This window comes from Polistes dominula, unplaced genomic scaffold (genome assembly GCF_049000335.1).
Source record: "Polistes dominula isolate Pdom_NZ unplaced genomic scaffold, Pdom_raw_medaka contig_18, whole genome shotgun sequence".
In the NCBI taxonomy this organism is placed as follows: Eukaryota; Metazoa; Arthropoda; class Insecta; order Hymenoptera; family Vespidae; genus Polistes; species Polistes dominula.
In genome coordinates, this window is record NW_028301164.1 from 4,556,310 (window position 1) to 4,574,355 (window position 18,046).

At 28.0% G+C, this 18,046-nt stretch overlaps 1 protein-coding gene across 1 annotated transcript in view; it reads left to right on the forward strand.

Moving 5' to 3' along the window:
- Positions 1-6,106: 6,106 nt before the first annotated feature.
- The window catches only part of Glurb (metabotropic glutamate receptor B), a 125,922-nt gene continuing 113,982 nt past the window's right edge, over positions 6,107-18,046 (forward strand). Inside the window, exon 1 of the mRNA XM_015330265.2 lies at positions 6,107-6,757. The gene's annotated coding sequence lies outside the window, so the exon portion shown is untranslated. The remainder of the gene's footprint in view (positions 6,758-18,046) is intronic.

An 18,046-nucleotide genomic window follows, 5' to 3' on the forward strand; every position in this document is an offset into this window, starting at 1 on the left:
GTCTAAGAAATTCACAAGGATGTGACACTATTTAGACGTCCTGCCACAGCGGTTGTCATGCAATTCCGTTATGGTAGATGGTGATAGCAAATGCTGACACGGAAGTGACGAGGAGATTAAAGCGGTCGAGCAAGAGTATCGTCCATGAAAGCGAACGAGAATGTCTTGGTAAAAAGAGATATCGAGCAATATTATAGAAGGTTTTCTTCTTCTTCTTCTTCTTCTTCTTTTCTTTCATCTTCCTATTCTTCTTATCCTCCTGAGATAAACTTCCTTCATGGTGGTTTGCTTTGATAAAATTGCTTGTTTGATACCCTCGTTATTGTTGGAGTTTAAGAACAAGATAAAAAAAAAAGAAGGAAAAAGTACATTAATTAACTATAATGATTATTTATTATTTGAATGATTAAATCGAAAATAGAATTATCCAATGAAAGTTGTCGACAAAAAAAAGTATATAAGTCAGTTTAACGAGTTACTAATTATTTCGTTGGTAATTAGATAAATTTAGTTTTGTCGACGAGTCTTACCTAATTTCGTAATAAAATTTTCACTTGATATTTAACACGGAGCTTTTAAAGTGAAAATATCGGTGACAAGGGCCACTTTAAAGGACCAGTAGAACTTAGTCGAGAAAGTTCCACAGCGTTCGAAACTTTACGAATGAATCGATCTACGAACTCATCTCAGCAGAATCAACTCAACTACTAACTGTCGTATCATCTCTCTTTGACCTTTTGAGGATCTCAGATCATGATTGTCAATGTAAAGACATTATTTTAAGGATATAAATGAGATAAGTTAATATTGTAGAATATTAAAATTTTAACAATGTTTACATATAAAATAAGTTGTATATTAGATATTCAAACCTAATGACATATCTTAAATAAGTTTTTCTATAAATTTCAATATCATACAATAGAAACAGATAATTTGACGTTAGTTAAATTAAAACACAATAAAGTATAAATTAACTGGTGACTTTTGCATTAAGAATTAAATCTTCTCATACTTTTTCCGACATTTAGAATATCTATTGTTCTTTTCCCTTTTAACTTTCTCTTCATCGTACTTTAAGAAGTATACTCGAAAAAACTGAAAGCAATGTTTCCTTTGTAGGAATGGTCTATGACTATCTTTTTGTTATATGAAAAATTTTCGTCGTTTATCAGAAGCGGCACAGGACTGTTGAGAAAATTCGTGTATTGTGTGGGACGAGAGTTTTGATGAATTACGTTGGGCATATGAATGTGAAATAGAAAGAAAAAAGAAAGAAAAATATATAAAGCAATATATACGTAAAGAAAAGGGAGAACGCGAAAGAAAAAGAAAAAAAAAGAGAAAGAAAAACTTTGAAAAGTAGTCGAGGTATCGAAACAAAGATCTTACTTTGAGTTACACTCGATGACGTTTCTTCATTTTCTTCTTCCAGCTCACGAGGGTGATAAAAGAGAGAGAGAGAAGATAAAATTATTTCTAAGTATTACGCTAAAGTAAAAGAGAAAGAGAGAAACTAGCTTTTCTCGTAAGATAACTCCAAAGTTCAAAGTGTCTAACCGATAAAGAACGAGCATAAGAACTGAGGAATGTTTGAACGTAACTAAACGATCTCGGTAAGGTGTCGGGACAAGTTCAGCAACTTTCTTGCTTTTTTATTATTGTTGATGCTCTTTTAAAAAGTAGCACGAACTTTTGACGTTCGAGATATTATTTATTTATCATCTTTTCTACTTTTCTTTGATACTTTTGTGTGACATTACTAGTCAAAAAGATCATTTTTTGTCAAAAATTTTATTTAAATGATCATAGTTTCTTTTTCTTCAAAGTTACATTTTCATATACTAGATTATAATTTACGTTTGTAAAAATGATTCGTTTACTATACATTACAAATCGATACAGATATTAGAATGCGGATTATTAATAGTGCGATTATTTGTTATAATACTAAGTAACATACTCTAACTTATATATGTACAAGTTCTGAGTTTGTATGCATATCAATATATAGTATATATTTGTAGTATATGCAATGTGTACGGATGGCTCTTGATGGCCGCTTCAATCGATATTGTAATGTCAAGCTCCCATCAATCAAGCTAATCGGTTTGATTTTGCATCAGGATATCATATATAACCAATATCAATGCTATTCCTGTAAAAGATAATTTCTTTTAAATTAGATCCATTCGAGTTTCTATTTCTTTATGTTTGTGTTTTTAGCGGATGCGAAAAAATAATTTGTTAATTGATCAAACGAGTTATTTAATTGCGAAGACAGCACGTATTTTTTTTCTCCTATTTTTGTAAAATGATGTTTCTTGTAGAAAAAAAACCCTTTGTTTTTTAAATATTAATATGTGTTAGTTGCCATTAGACAGAGCTTCTAAATTTTTTTAATCAAACGAACGCATCGGTTTCCTGTCATTTTTTCGCAAAGTAAAAGAAGGGAATGAAATTTTTGTTCATTTCATTTTAGATTCAACTGATATTTATGCTTGTGGCTAAACTCGGAAAGCAAGCTCAGAGATAAATCTACATCATGGAGCTTAATTGGTAGACGCATGACAGATCGGAAACTGAAAATAACGAAGAAAGCATAGCGAGCAAGTATGATGAATTCATGGAATACAAATATAAAGAGATATTACAAGGATACGTTTCCATGCAATATAATTCAAATCATGGGGAATCAAAAAAATAATTCTTCAAGTTACTCGACAGAAAGATAGAAAAAAAAATACATTTTGTTTCGTATTTTTTTGTTTTTACAGAGATGTCAACATAACGCTGTGAAAATACCATATATATAAATATATATTATTAGTTAAATATTATATTTATATTTTTAATAATTCTCTGGGGAATGCTGCTAACTCTCTGCACATATAACATGATAAAGTTTAACTCGAAAAAATTGTATTTCATTTATAGTTTACGTTTGGTATCTTGTGTCCTAGCATAAGATTCAAAAAACAACGGTGACTACGTTTACGCATCCACATTTTTTCATATTTACAAAACATATTTAATTTATGAAGAAAATGTGTATTTGATAAAACAAAATAAAAATTTCCGTGTGCCTGCAACGCTCGCGTTAAGAATTACCTAAAATGTGATATTTTAGAAAATGAATTTTAATATGGGGAAATAATATTTTTCAACGAAAATGAAAGATTTATATAAAAAAAAAAAAAAAAGAAACGTTGACGAGCAACTAATCGATATTTAATTAACATTCTATTATTACGTATTACATTACTATTATTATTACTATTATTATTATTATTGTTATTATTTTAAGTTTAATTTATTATAGATAAAAAAGGGAATAAATTAGAAATTTAATAAACGTGAATATTTTAATTCATTAATTTTGGATAACATTCGAGACTCGTGGAAAGATTATTTATAATACATACATGAGAAACTTGATTCGCGTTAGAGAACCTTCTTCCGGTTGCGGCCACACTTTAAAAAGAACTGCAACGAAGTATCCGAGCGTTAAAGTTTCAACTTGGAGCTTTACAATTTTGCACGTAATTAAGTTTTCGCGTCTTTTACCGCTTATTCTCTTGTTGACGGGAGTTTAAAGAGACCGCATATTGCACGACGTGACATATTTTTCAAAGAAACGAAATACTTGTTCTCATTATTACATTTCTTTTTTTTCTATTACAGAAAGGGGAAATGATTCTTTTCTCATTTTCTTTTTTCTTTTCTTAAGTTTTAGAGTACGTTCGTTGATTACCAGAGAGGCTGAATTTCACGTTCAAGTTGTAAAGTCCGATGAAAAATCTTTAATCAGCTGCGTTCGGCAAATAATTTTCTAACACGATTGACCTTTTTCTTTTCTTTTTTTTTTAATACTTTTATTCGTTAGTTGGTTCGTTCGTTCGTTTCGATGAAATTTGTCGTCTCGTTATTTCCCTCGTCTTAAGTTGTTACTTTATAAAAATGAAGTTACGTCATTTTGTAATTAAATAAGAATAATTTTACGTTAGAGTTTGACTTCGTCTCAAAGTATTTTCCCTTGTCTCTGCGGTGCAATTTAACAACTTTTCTTTGTAAAACGAAAATTCTTAACGAGGTTTACATCGTTGCATCGTAGAATATGAAAACGATAAGTTGCTAAGAATTTGTAAGATTAATTATGCTAGCGTGTTCTCTCTTTGTTGATACATAAACATGTTTATTACGTAAGAGAGTGATCGATCTCGTTTAATCGAATTTAAAAGTTTTTCTTATATTTCCTTTGATAGTTAATTATTTTTAAAATATATATATGTGTGTCTTTTCTATCCCATCGTAATAATATAATAATAATAATAATAATAGTAATAAATAATAATTGAGTACACATTTCCATACCGGGTACATAAATGATTTGTACAAAACCATTAAGTATTTTAATAATGCGTGCGAATAATGAATAAAAAATAAATGCATGGAAACAAAAGAGTAATATAATCTGAAAATATTTGGATTGTTTCATTTATATTGTTATGTACTTTCGCCTTGCATTTTACGTGCTCCATGTTTACATAATATATACACGTTCGAGCATTATTTATTCGATAATATGTAAAGTTTAATGTTTAAAGATTCTATATAGTCAATCGTACGAATAAGGGAATATTTATTGTAATAATTTTCAATATTATTTTTTCGTGTTCTTTTTACAATATTAATATAACAACATTAATTATTATCCTACGAGATTATCAATGAAATAATATAAGTTATTTTTTAATTATTTTATTTATTGTAATAAAAGTACCATATAAATGTGTACGTTTCATATTCCAAGCGTAAAATCAAAACCAAGGAGAAATTGCTATAATTAGGATTTAAAATACGTTCGTTAGATATTTATTAGAAAATAATTAATGATAAGCGTTAATTATGTATTTACATGTTTCGTGATTTTTTTCCTGTTACGTTGTACAACGCTACAATTGAGTATTGGAATAGGAATGTTTAATTTTCGAAAACGTATGCATATAAAAATAAAAGAAAACGCGTACTTTTTTGGATATTTGATATTCGTTAAAAATATAAAAGAAAAAATAAGTTTCACATTTTGCTTTCAATTTAATTTAGTTAAACAAATTTTGTAAAATTCACTAGTTTTTTCATTTTATCTTTTTTTTTTCTTCAATTAGTCCGACAACTCATTAATTTCATATACAAAAATTTCATCCTGAAACAGAAATTCTATTGTTAGATTTTACGCATTGATTACTTTGTGTCATATATGAAAGCGGTAGCTAAATTATTAAGCGTGAACCAACCTTCGATACGTTTTCTCAATAATTACATTGCTAATTATAAATATATGCTTTCAAAATTAATTTCTCCCCTCGTGGATTCTTCCTTTGTCGTAGAAACGAATCGAACGTTCTAGTAACCACGTAATTCATTGAAAATTTCTGATTTTTTGTCTGCATTTAGGTAATTATTAAAGTTATTCTTTTAAATTTGCCAAATGGAAAAAAAAGAAAATATTGATAGTGACATTCCATGCAATCAATTATCTTTTTACTTTGGAAAAAAATGCAAAAGACTATGATAAATTTTTATCCAGTTCTTTTCTTTCTATTCAAGAAAGATTTAAAAAAGAGAATAATACTAATACTGCAACTATTGTTTTACTTATTAATATCAAATAGATATTGTTAGGTTTATATTGCATTTGACAATTGATAAAACTAGTATGTAATGGCAAAGAACATCCTGTCACTGAGATTACGATATCTCGTTCGAAAGAGAAAAAGAGATTGAGAAAATAGAAAAAAGAATAGTAAAATCTAAACGCTCAGTAGCAAGCTAGTATCTAACTGTGACGAATCGTATCCGTAACGAATTCATTACTGTTATTTTACAACGACGCTAATAAAAAATACAAAAAGATAAAGACAAAGACAAAAAAAGAAAGATAGAAAGAGAGAAAGAGAAGAAAGTGGGGGTGGAGTGAAAGAGATAAATGCAAGTAGAACGCGAATGAATGTGATAGAAGAAGATAGGAAACGCGCGTGGCACTCTGGATGCTGGAACGAAAGAGGGGTTGAAATGGTTGAAGCCGGCGCCCTCGCTCCAACGAGTACCTTCAGTATACGCGCGTATCTACATTCGGTTGGACCTTAGCTCTAGTATTATTTTACTCAGAGATCGAATTACTATTTTCACCCTTTTTGATAATCGATCTTTGTAGAAGCAACCAGTAAAATAAGTTAATATCAAATAAAAAGAAAGAAAATCAACTAGCCGAATTTCTCTGCAATTTGCATTATACGTTTTCTGTATTTCTTTTTGTTCTATTTTTATTTTTAATTGTAAAACGTTAGGATAGAACGACGATTGACAAGTGTTTATTTTTTTGCAATTTTATAGAAAAAACCAGGATTACGTTATTCTGTAATTTTTTATCTAATTTTAATCTTTTAATAATATTTTATGTTTTTCGAGATAAGATTTTGTTATTATATTTGATTCGTGATTATATTATAATTATTCGTAAGTTTTGGTCGATTTTTTACATTTTTTTTTTAAGCAATGTTTATTGATAGAAATGACATTTTTCTCGATCCTATTGCTATCGTCGAAGAATGTATAACGTGGAACCATATGATTTGAGTTTCTGTGGATGCAGCAGATGCGATCAAGGACCGGATATGAGAGTAGAGATGCATTTAAATGTAAATTTTCTCATAAATGGACACCGAGATACCAGCGGTAGATCATTTAATTAAAGGTAAAAATTCTTCCATATTTCAACCTATGATATTGTATATATTATATTGTTGTCAAAGTGTATAATAGCTCAGTTAATTCATGAAATAATTAAATAATATATGAAAAACTAAGCGTTTTAGGAAAGAAAAACATATAAAAAGAATATTATATTATACATTACATTTTTACTTAATTGTGTTGTTTAAAATAAATAGGTAAATATGAATTCACGATAAGCGAGTATTTAAAGTATGAGATTGAAATTGGATCTGTTTTTAAAGTTTGTTTTTTCTTTCTAGAACAATGTTCGTAGTAATCTGTTCTTATCTCTTCCTGTACTTTACAAACAAATGTTCTGTTAGTCATGGTGTTTTATCGGATCCAATCAACGGATCAAATTTTTTAATATTATACTTTAAATTCTATTTGTGTCTTGTAAATTTTTTACATTACCTGGTTTCAATATGCAATTATACCTTATTTTATATTTTAATAGATCGATATAATTATTCCATAGGTTAATGGCTAGTTTATAAATTAACTAATTTCATGCTTTAATGGTAATATACACACATATATATATACAACTATTTTTTGTCTATAAAAAAAAAACTCTATTTCTGTTTTGCTTCAAAAATTCAAGGAAACTTTAATTAAATTATTCCAGATGAACAATTTGAATGAACTTGTTGACGTGACCGCAATAAAGAAAAAGAGAAAGAGAGACATAGACAATCTCAACCCTAACGAGATTTTCCTAACAATAAAATCTAATTCTAATTAAATACCAAGCTGCAATTTAACCGAGAAGAGAAATTACAAATTAGAACAGATTATTTACAAAATCCATTAGGGGAGATCGAGACTTTTAAACATTTTAATCATTTTTCTGTATAATACTATAAATAAAATTAATATTATATCTTATTATTGTTTACTTGTATATTATACAGAAGCTTAAATTTTACTTTCTTCTTTCTCTCTCTCTTTCTCTCATTTTTTTATTTTTCCAATAAATTATATACCGTTCGAGAAATCGATGTAAAATTCATTATTTCAAATTAATCGCCTAATGCAATAATAAATTTTCCCTCCTACGAAATTTAAGTCCTTCGGGAGAGAAAAGCCCAGGATAAATTAGTCGAATTTATATTAAGTAAATTTAATACGTCCGATGACATCGTGAAAATATATACGAATGCATGTATAAATATATCCTTTGTTTGTAATTACAAACTGAGAAGAACGTAAATAATTGTTATTTTAGTTTTCCAATAAAAATTCATCGAAGATCTCGATGCAAATTTATTTGACGTAAAAATGAGATGAAACATATGAGGGGGATAACAAAGATAATGTCTCAATCTATTCAAACTACTTACTACAGACAATCGGCTTGTTTTAGATTACTTTACTCTAGTGAAGATCGTTCCGCACGATCCATAAGATTAACAAACTTCTATGGATAGGATCCAAGTTTCATACGGGGGGGTTTGCAAGAAAATGAACTTTACTTGAGTAAATCGTAAAGGAAAGGAAACACAGAAAAAAAATATGCAGAAAAATATAGAGACAAGAAAATAATAACGAAGGAAGGAAGGAAAGAGTTGAGTACTTAAATCTTAAGTCTTTCGGCTATACTTTAAAAATGCAACCTTCGACGAATGACATAATTTTAAAGTTAAAAGTTACAGAACTTTATAGAATAGCAAATCAAAACTCTTCTATTTATTTCATTCTCTCTCTTGCTTTCCTTCTCTTGTATATACATACATACATTTATAGAAAGTTCAGAGTTTTTCTACTATTATTCTATTAATTTTCATAAATAAGAGGGAGAGGAGGAGGTTGAACATCGTTTAAAATAAATGCGATAACATGCACGACCAAAATAATCCTATTTTAGTTCTGTTTCTCTCTCATTTTCTTTTTTTTTTTTTTTGACTAATGCTCCTATAATTCAAACTACTCAAACTCGACCGGATATTAGATTCAAACATAGTAAAACGAAAGTATGTTCATTTCCCGTAACACTTGCTTCTACTATCGCATTGAAACTAACGTTAAGAGGATTAAAGTTGTTTCTCATTTTTCGTTCTAACTCAAACACCGTCATTCACTTTGTTTCGGAACTTACCGAACGGATATTAAATTTCAATTGAATTGCATCTGATTAGTTTCTTCATTATGCTCCATTTGTGAAACTCGTATGTCTTATATGAATCATCTAGAATTTGTGAATTTTCTATTTTTGATAACGTTAAGTCATTTTTATACGACAGATTTGAAACATTTATTTTAATACAAAGAAAATTTCAATCGATTAATGCGCGAATGTGTAGGAAAATTCATTTAAAATCAATGTATTATATTACACGCAAAAAGGGAATTTTCGATAAATTCATTTTTCGTGAAAGGACACAATTGACACATTTATAATATGCTCTTATTAAAGTGAGGAAAATGATAAATTATTAATACGCGATTTACATTAACGATACCAATTATAATTTCTAATGACAATCAGAGCAAAGGAAATTCATTAATGGCATTGAAAGAGAGACGAGCAAATAGGATTCATATAACATTGACGAATCTGTAGAATTAAACGTATTGAATCTATCGTGAACATTGTGATCATGCTCTCGATTGTTAGCTGGATACATTATATGAAGGTGTACGCGTTGAAGAGGCAAAACTATTCATCACTGTCTGTAACAAGAACACGGCTCACCTAAAATGGAATCAAAGACTAGCCACTAAATCATTCTAATTCCTCTATGAGAAATGTTATATTTTTTTTTTGTCTTCTTCAAAATAATATATCCCTCTGATCATTTTATTCGTAAATCATTTTTTTTCTTTCCTTTTCACTATTTCGATGTACGCGCAGTATTATAATAAATATTTGCCATTTTTTATTCAATATAATTAATCACACCTTTGTTTTCAATTGATTAATCATTGTAAACAACACAGTACTTTTCAACTTAACTTTTTTTCTTTTTCTTTTAATTCTCTAGTTACTTCTAATGTATTATAAGAAGTATTTGAAAAGAACAAACGACTATCGTTAAGTATCTTAGAGTTTTTCTCACTTACAGTAAGTTTAAAAGAGCTTAAGAAGCATCCCTTTAAGTTACAGAACTAGTCAATTTCTTTCGAAGGTCTTTGATTCTATCCTCCATAGATCGTAAATCCATTTACTTTCATAGGTAACACGATGTTCTTATGGTTAAACTTTTGATTGTATAAAAGGAAATAAATGAAAATAAAGAAATATGAATATAAATATATTTCGTTTAACGTAATAGGAAAACTGGGTAGAAATTATTAACGATGGGTTTCGTTCGTCTCCACTTTGTTTCATATATGTATATCTATCTTTGAGATACGTGTTCACAGTTTACAGAGAAGCGTGAGATATTTGATTAACGTCTACAATATTTCCATTTTCTCTCTTACTTATCTACGAAATGATCCTTTAATGTCGACTATGCTGCTCTATTTTGTTAGATTTCTAATTAACGAAAACGCATCCTACTGTTCATTTGAAACACAATATGCATAAAACGTGCTATACTGACTAACTTAGAAATTAGTCATTTCATTGAACATTTTGAACATAACGAATATTGCACAATTATTCTCGACAATTGAAAATTATATTCCGACCGAGTAAATCCTTCTATCGTTTCACAATGATACGTGCCAATGATTAATATCCTGAGAATATTGATTATAATTTTCAAATATTTTTCTAAAATATCTAAATAATACAAAAAGAAAACAAAGGATTGCAAGTAGCCACCCAAGTACCTTTCATAATCTCGTTCAACTGTCGATCGATAATGGGTTTTATTTCACTCTTTCTCTTCTTACTTCTATGTTCTCTTTTATTTTCATGTCGTTTCATTAAATTTTATGGTTACCGTCGTCTAAGAAGTTTCACTTGAAGAAACGAATAAAATGTTCATAAACGCATATACCTATGAGATTCGATTAATCGTACTACTAATTACTTGAAGATAATAAATCAAATAAGTGTACCGTACTACAATGGATTGAAAGAGAACAATAAGGATATCGTACCATTTGTAATTAATGAAACGTGCATTTGCGACGAAGTCGTATATAAGAATATAACGAGAGAAACCACGGAGAAATCAGGATAGAATAAAAACTCACTAGTTTAAAACTAAAACATTCATCTGTTTGATCCATTTAAATGTTTCTCGAAGTACTAATTGCATCGGTAGAAATTACCTGAAATCTCAACTCTATCATCAGCGATTTTCTTGCTATCTCTGCCTTTCCCTATTACTCAACAAAATTCGTTTCTACTTATCATAATTAGTAATCTTATAGTTGGGTAAGAAATTTTACCAATTTGCATAAATGAGAAGGAATTAGAAATCTAAAGTAAAAGCAAAAGAAAGAGAAAAAAGACGCTTAAATTAAAATACTACGATTAAAATTTTTGTATTTATACGTATCAGTGCATGTACCTAAATATTTGACTGTATATAGAAAATGTATTATATATAGAGTCAGTAGAAATTTAAATATTATCAAAATAAAATTATACCCTACCAAACCATAATAAATCTTCACGGGAAGAATTGAAGATTATTTTTCTTAATAATATATGATACATTCATCAAATTCTTGATTAGTTTATAGTTAAGTGACCATAAGGTTACAGTATCGAAACTTCCACGAAACCTCTAACTAACTATTTCGTAATTAGTGAGAATAATTTATAGTGTCAGTAACCAAGACGTATTTTGCTTCTTGAACTAAGAATCAATATTCTAATCTCTAGAGAATTCTCCTAAACATGGGTTCCTTCTCTTGTAGAAAGTCTGTTCGTGGTTAGTATAAAGACTCGTATCACGTCTCTTGCCATCTGCAAATAAATAGAAAATTATTTACAGGTGTTGCATGTGAAATATTGAATGTACGTGTTATGAAATGTCATGCAACTTGAAGATATTTTTCATAATAACGTTATCCTGCGGGAAAACGTTAATAAATTAAAAATATGCATTACCTTTTGTCTTGTAGTAATAATCAAATGATGTCAACAATGATTTTCAAAATGTATACAAATTAAAAATATCACAAAAATAGAACAAGCATGATCCTTCGACAAAAACAATGTGTTCTCATTGAAGCAAAAAAAAAAAACTCTCTTTCACAAGATTGTAGTAAAAAAGTACAAGTATAACAAGCATCTTAAGGGTTTCCAAGGTTTCTTGTCAACTTGTAAATATCTTAGCACGTGAGCGTTCAATCTTGGTACTACACAAAACTCTCAAGACTTATAATTAGCCCTTCTTATGAGCGTGTCTTATCTCCTATCCTTCTTGTTTCTATGCGACAGCTCGTTCATCTAGACGACAAAACGTTTTCAGTGTAATCAAAGAAACGTGGAATGTAACATAGGTGGTTTGTAGTTTTTACCTTTAGTAAACGTCGACGAGATTCTCTTCAAACAACGTCATCGTGTCAGAATATTAAAACCGAAACGATATTTATTGTAAGTCGTAGAAAACATTTGCTAAAATTCAACAGTTTACTTTTAATCTTTCTATATTTTCGTTTTGTTTTTACAAAAGTCTGATAAAATGATTCTACATTCTACGTTTCTAATTCTCATTGAATAAATGTTTTTTTTTTTACATTCCAAACTTGTTTTCAATTAACGCAAAAAACAAGAAGAACGAGGAAAAAAGAACTTGACTGTCTCGTTAATAATTATCGAATATAGTATACGCCTAGAAAGAAAAATGCATGTTGACGAACATACGATATCGTAATTGATTGCTGACGCCAAAGAGTTAGTTTTAACTACGATGCTAATTAGCAGAAGGGAAATATCAGAAAAGAAAGTAATTAAACCAGACTTAGGTAGCTGGATGAATCAATCTCTCCATTCAGTACCTTCTTTCTTTGATATTTCTTTGTATGTATTTCCTATTTCCTCCTTTTTCTCCTCCTCCTCCTGCTCCTCCTCGTACGCGGATAATTTACCAAGAAATTCGATAGGAAAAAAAAAAAACAACTTTTCTAAGATTTCTGACGTAGAAAATAATGATATAATAATAATAATATAGATGAAAAATAGAATATCACAAATGACATTTTTTAAATTAAATTATTCAAATACTCGAGAGATAAGGCTTGAAATAAAAGCAAAATACTTGCCAAGAAAAATATTATCATTACAAATTTGTAATAGGAAAAATGAAAATGTACTATTTCGAATAATACTCTGAATACATTATTTTTAAATTATCATGAACTCTGGCTTATAATTAATTGTCATTTATAGAAAAATGAAAAAAGAATAAACATACTTAGCATAATACATATATACAAGTATATCTATATACTTGTGTTTATTCATACCAAATACAATGCATTATTGATCTCGATAGAGGAAAAAAATATCAATTTGCATGCGGACTTCGTATCTTTTCCTACAATTTTAGAAAATTACGAAAATAAAAAAAGAATCATTTGATAGGTTCGTTGAACGAATACTATACGTCTCACATGTACAATATTTTATTGCAGATATCTAGCGCAGAAGATAGAATAATAAAGAAGTAAAAACAATAAAAAAAAAAAAACAAATAAATTGATCGCAAATATTTCCCAATCTACTATATTATACATATGTATTATATATTCTATAAGTTTCGTACGTGTTTGTGTGTGTATTTGTGTATTTATGTATAAGCTATTCAATACCTTTGTCCAATTTTTTCTTTTCTTCTATACTTTAAATTCGAATAAAATTTCTTTTTTAATAATTACCAAAAGGAAATAACGAACAGTAAAAAAAAACAAAGAATCATCGAACTTGAAAATTTATCGAATAATAGATACACGGTCATATTATATATTTTTATTTATCCGTAGATAGGATAATTTTGATTTGGAAACGAAGTCGTAATTAGAGAGAAGAAATAAAAGAGAAAACAAAAAAAAAGGATCAAGAAAATTTCTTTTTTTTGTTATCGAATAGTTAACAATCATGTTCATCATTTAGTTCTCCAATCGCTTTATTTTAAAATGCAGATTTATCTAATTGAATTTACAAAAAGAAAAACCTATCTTGCGAATTTGGTTCTTTCCTTTATTTTTATATTTTTGTTTTTCGTTAATTAATAAATTCGTTGGATATAAAAATGTTCTTCTGTCTTCGCATTTGAAATATAATAATAAACATGATTCGTCCTCGATCTTCTTTTAAAAATCTATTTTCTAAATTGTGTTACTACTTGGTAAATTTTTCAAAAGATCTTTTCCAGCAAAGTGCATACTCAATAACGAAAATGGATGGTTATCTCAAAGAGAACGAGAGAAAGAGAAAGAGAAAGAGAGAAAGAGAGAGGAATCTTTTCCTATTCCCTATGATTAATGATTCGAAATTACATTTTGACATACATACATTTTCGTATTCGATGCCAACCCTAAGATATGAGTAAGAATCGTTGTATATGAAGATCTATTTTTATTAAGATTTAAATTGTTAATTGTTTTCACTTGTACATATGTACACACATTTTGGAAATATTTAATATATCAAATTATAAAAAAATAAAGTATCTTTTTCAATTTAAAGAATTATCAAGAAGATATTTAAATATACTTTCATACGTTATCGTATATATACAATAAATTAATTTATATGAAATAATATATAATAATAGTACAATAATAATAATAATAATAATAATAATAATAATAATAATAATAATAAAAGATAGTAGAGAGATAGTATGAATATCAAATAAACTCTTTTTCCAAATTATCCGAACTGTCGATAAAATTTAAAAAGAGGAATTTATATGATTTCGGATTAAAATACTACAATTGTGTAAGCATCAAATTCAAATAAAAATCGCGTGCAAGTTCATACGTGTAATATTTATCTCCGTATAAAAATAAATCTGTATTTTCGATAATTATGGACCGTGATTTTAACTCTCTAGATTATGAGAATTGTATTATATATAATAAAAGATCAATTTGAATAAGCTGAGCATTAAAATACATCAAGAAATCAGAATTTGGACTAAGGCCAAATACGTTTTTCTCAAGATTATGACATAACTAATTTATCTTTTCTACACTGCAATGGAAATTCTGCAGTTTAGAGATTATGCATTATTTCATTTATGTCATGTATACAGATATTTATGTTAATTACATAAAATATATCAACGTTTCTACCAACTAGAAAAAATGCAATATTTGATAAGAAAAATTTATGAATTCTTGAGTTGAGAGTTGAGTACAGGGTAATCATATTTAAAGAGTTATGGTGTTTTCGTATATTAAAGCGAGTAATAATCATAAAATACAAAATTTGTTAAATGAAAAATAAAGAAACGAAAATATACATACGTATCTCATTTAAACAGAAGATTCGAAATGAAACTGACAATGAATGAAAATAAACTTAATTGTGTATTTCACATTTAATCTATTTCAAGGTAATCAAAGAGTGACGACGATATGAAGGACATTGAAAAACTAGCTCGTAAGAAGATATAAAAATTCATGACAAATGCTTATCTTTTGTATCGTTTTTTTATCTTTTTTTTTACAAGGACACGAACGTTGTTTACATATACATATATAGAATTGCTATTGATGATTTCATCGATTCATACCTACGTTATTCGCGGAAGAAAGATTTTAATATGAGAGGAAAATTCAAATCAACTTGAAAAGATCGTCAAGTGAAAGGATATAATTTATTGTTAAATAATTATAATAAATATAGTTATACATAGAAGAGATACATGTACACACGTATGAATAAAATCAATTATAATACTGATATACATATAATGATTGAGAAGAAAAAAACAATCGATTATGAATAACGGTTGTTGACAAAATAGAATGTGAGGAGTGATAAAAAAAAAAAAGAAAAAAAAAACAACTACCACAGCTGTTATAAAATTGTTTGATTATTCTAATATTATAGATACAATTGCAAATAGTATATTAATGAGATTCTAACTATCTAAAGATAAAGATCATCGATCAATATGAAAGGAACGATGAATGATATATGTGTTTTCATTTCTCTCGATCCTTGTCTCTTTTATTTCAAATCAGTCATTTTACTATGGGAATCTGAAATTACAATAACAACAAAAAAGAAAAAAAAAGAAAACAGATAACTGACCCTTGCCAGCAATAAATGTACAAATCTCCTTTCACGTTTCGTGTCGTCCATATTCATGAACGAATTTATGAGCTAAATATTTTTCAACTTGAAAGCTTGAAATGTACAATATCTCTCTTTCTCTTTCTCTGTCATTCCGTATACACTTTACTTCGTTGCTTTACTCACCGTGAAACAAGATATGTTTGCCTATCGGGAAATAGTAACGGAGAATTTTGATCGATTCGTGTATAACATCGGGTCGCATCGGTGTAGGCATCGGTTGGCTTTCGATCAAGATTACATCGAAACCTTTTAATGGGAATACGATTATTACAGAGTTTCATCATCTACGGTTGATAAATAAGTTCGTTTAAAATTGACCAATCATAGGCGAATGTGTTTGTTAGTTATTAAATACGTTCGTGTGAGTAAACTGAATTCACAGTCGTGTTTGATGCAAATATTCCGAACGAAAAGTTCAAAAGAAAGAAATTAAAAAAACAGAGAGACAGAGAATACAAAGAACGGAAATAGTAAAAGCAAAAAAAAAAACCAAAAATTCGAATCATAAAAAGAACGTACATGATCCCATTCATCATCTAACGCAATTCTAGATACTGATATGAAATATCATGAAGTTCGTTGTATTTAAAGTTACATTTTTTATTACTTTTTAAAAGAATGATTAGATCAAAATGACAGGAATTATTTGATAACGCGCTTGTGTCGCGTGCACAATATTCGACAACTATAATATATCTACTTTCTAAATTCTTTTATTATTCAACTTTGTATTGTTGAATCGATTAAAGAGTTAAAAAAGGCAAAGAAAAATGAAAGAAAAATGTAAAATCGACTTTTTCGTTTTCGTAATTTTTCGTATCTTATCATCTCTCTTTATACAAAGGTAGAAGAAAAAAGGGACTAATTAAAGAACAAATTATTTTTGTTGTTACGTGTATACGCGAGCTACTAATTAAGATAAACAAACAAAATGAAAAAGAAAAATTCATATGTCAAGTGTACGTAATTAGTAAAAAATATATTGTCATAACATATTAATCGTTTCTCAACACATATAAAATCATATCATTATTTTATTTATTGCAGTCGACATTACGACGTATCTATATATATGAACGATAACTATTGTTCAAGATTACTCTATTCGTGTTAATTACCGTTCCTTCTGAGTCATACGTTATGAATAAGTATTAACACATATTTAACGTGTTATTTCCTCATAAATGTATATGTATGATTTAAAATCTATATAAAAAGTATAATATATAGATTTATATATGTATAAATGGGCGTAATATACGGGTGGGTTTGACAAAAAATATCGATTATTTTTTTTATCTCAATAATAACATTCAAATCAATTTTCTAGTGGGGGGGGGGGCAAAAATTATGTGTAGTTTATAAAAAAGTTCTTACATATTTTCCTTGTATACGTAAATTTACTTTTTATTTTTTTTTTAATTTTGTTAAATTTGTTATCCTTTAATCTCAATCGCGCGGGCGTAAAAAAAAAAAGCATAAGTCAAATACTAATTTGATGGAGGAAAAAACGAAATAAAAAATAAAAAATAATAAAAACAAGATATACTCATTCTCCCACACAGAACTAAAATAGTTTTCCAACTAAATTGCAATAACTTTAATCGAAGAAGTTTCAACGTATCCTGATCGACTTTGATCGATAACTCCCCTACCATATAATGACCAACTCCAACCTATTTCGAGCTTGATACTCCCTAGGATTAATTTTCTGCTATAGCAGAAATCTTTATTAGATTTGATTCTGATCTTTGTCGATCTTTAGTTACTTCGTTAAATTCAAAACTTATTTTTTTTTTTTTTTTAATACTCGAAAAAATTTAATAATTAAAAAACTTTCTTGAAACATAAACCGCATATATAAAAGACAAATAATGTAGTTGCCTAAAGAAAAAAGAAAATTTTGTCGAAATGTTTGTAACTACTTGCAAAAAACATGTATGTAAAAACGATTTTAACTGTAGGATGTCTGAAAGTATTTTGTTAATTTACTTACAATTAACTGAAAAATTAAATACGTAAAAAATATTAATTAAATTTTTCTGCTAA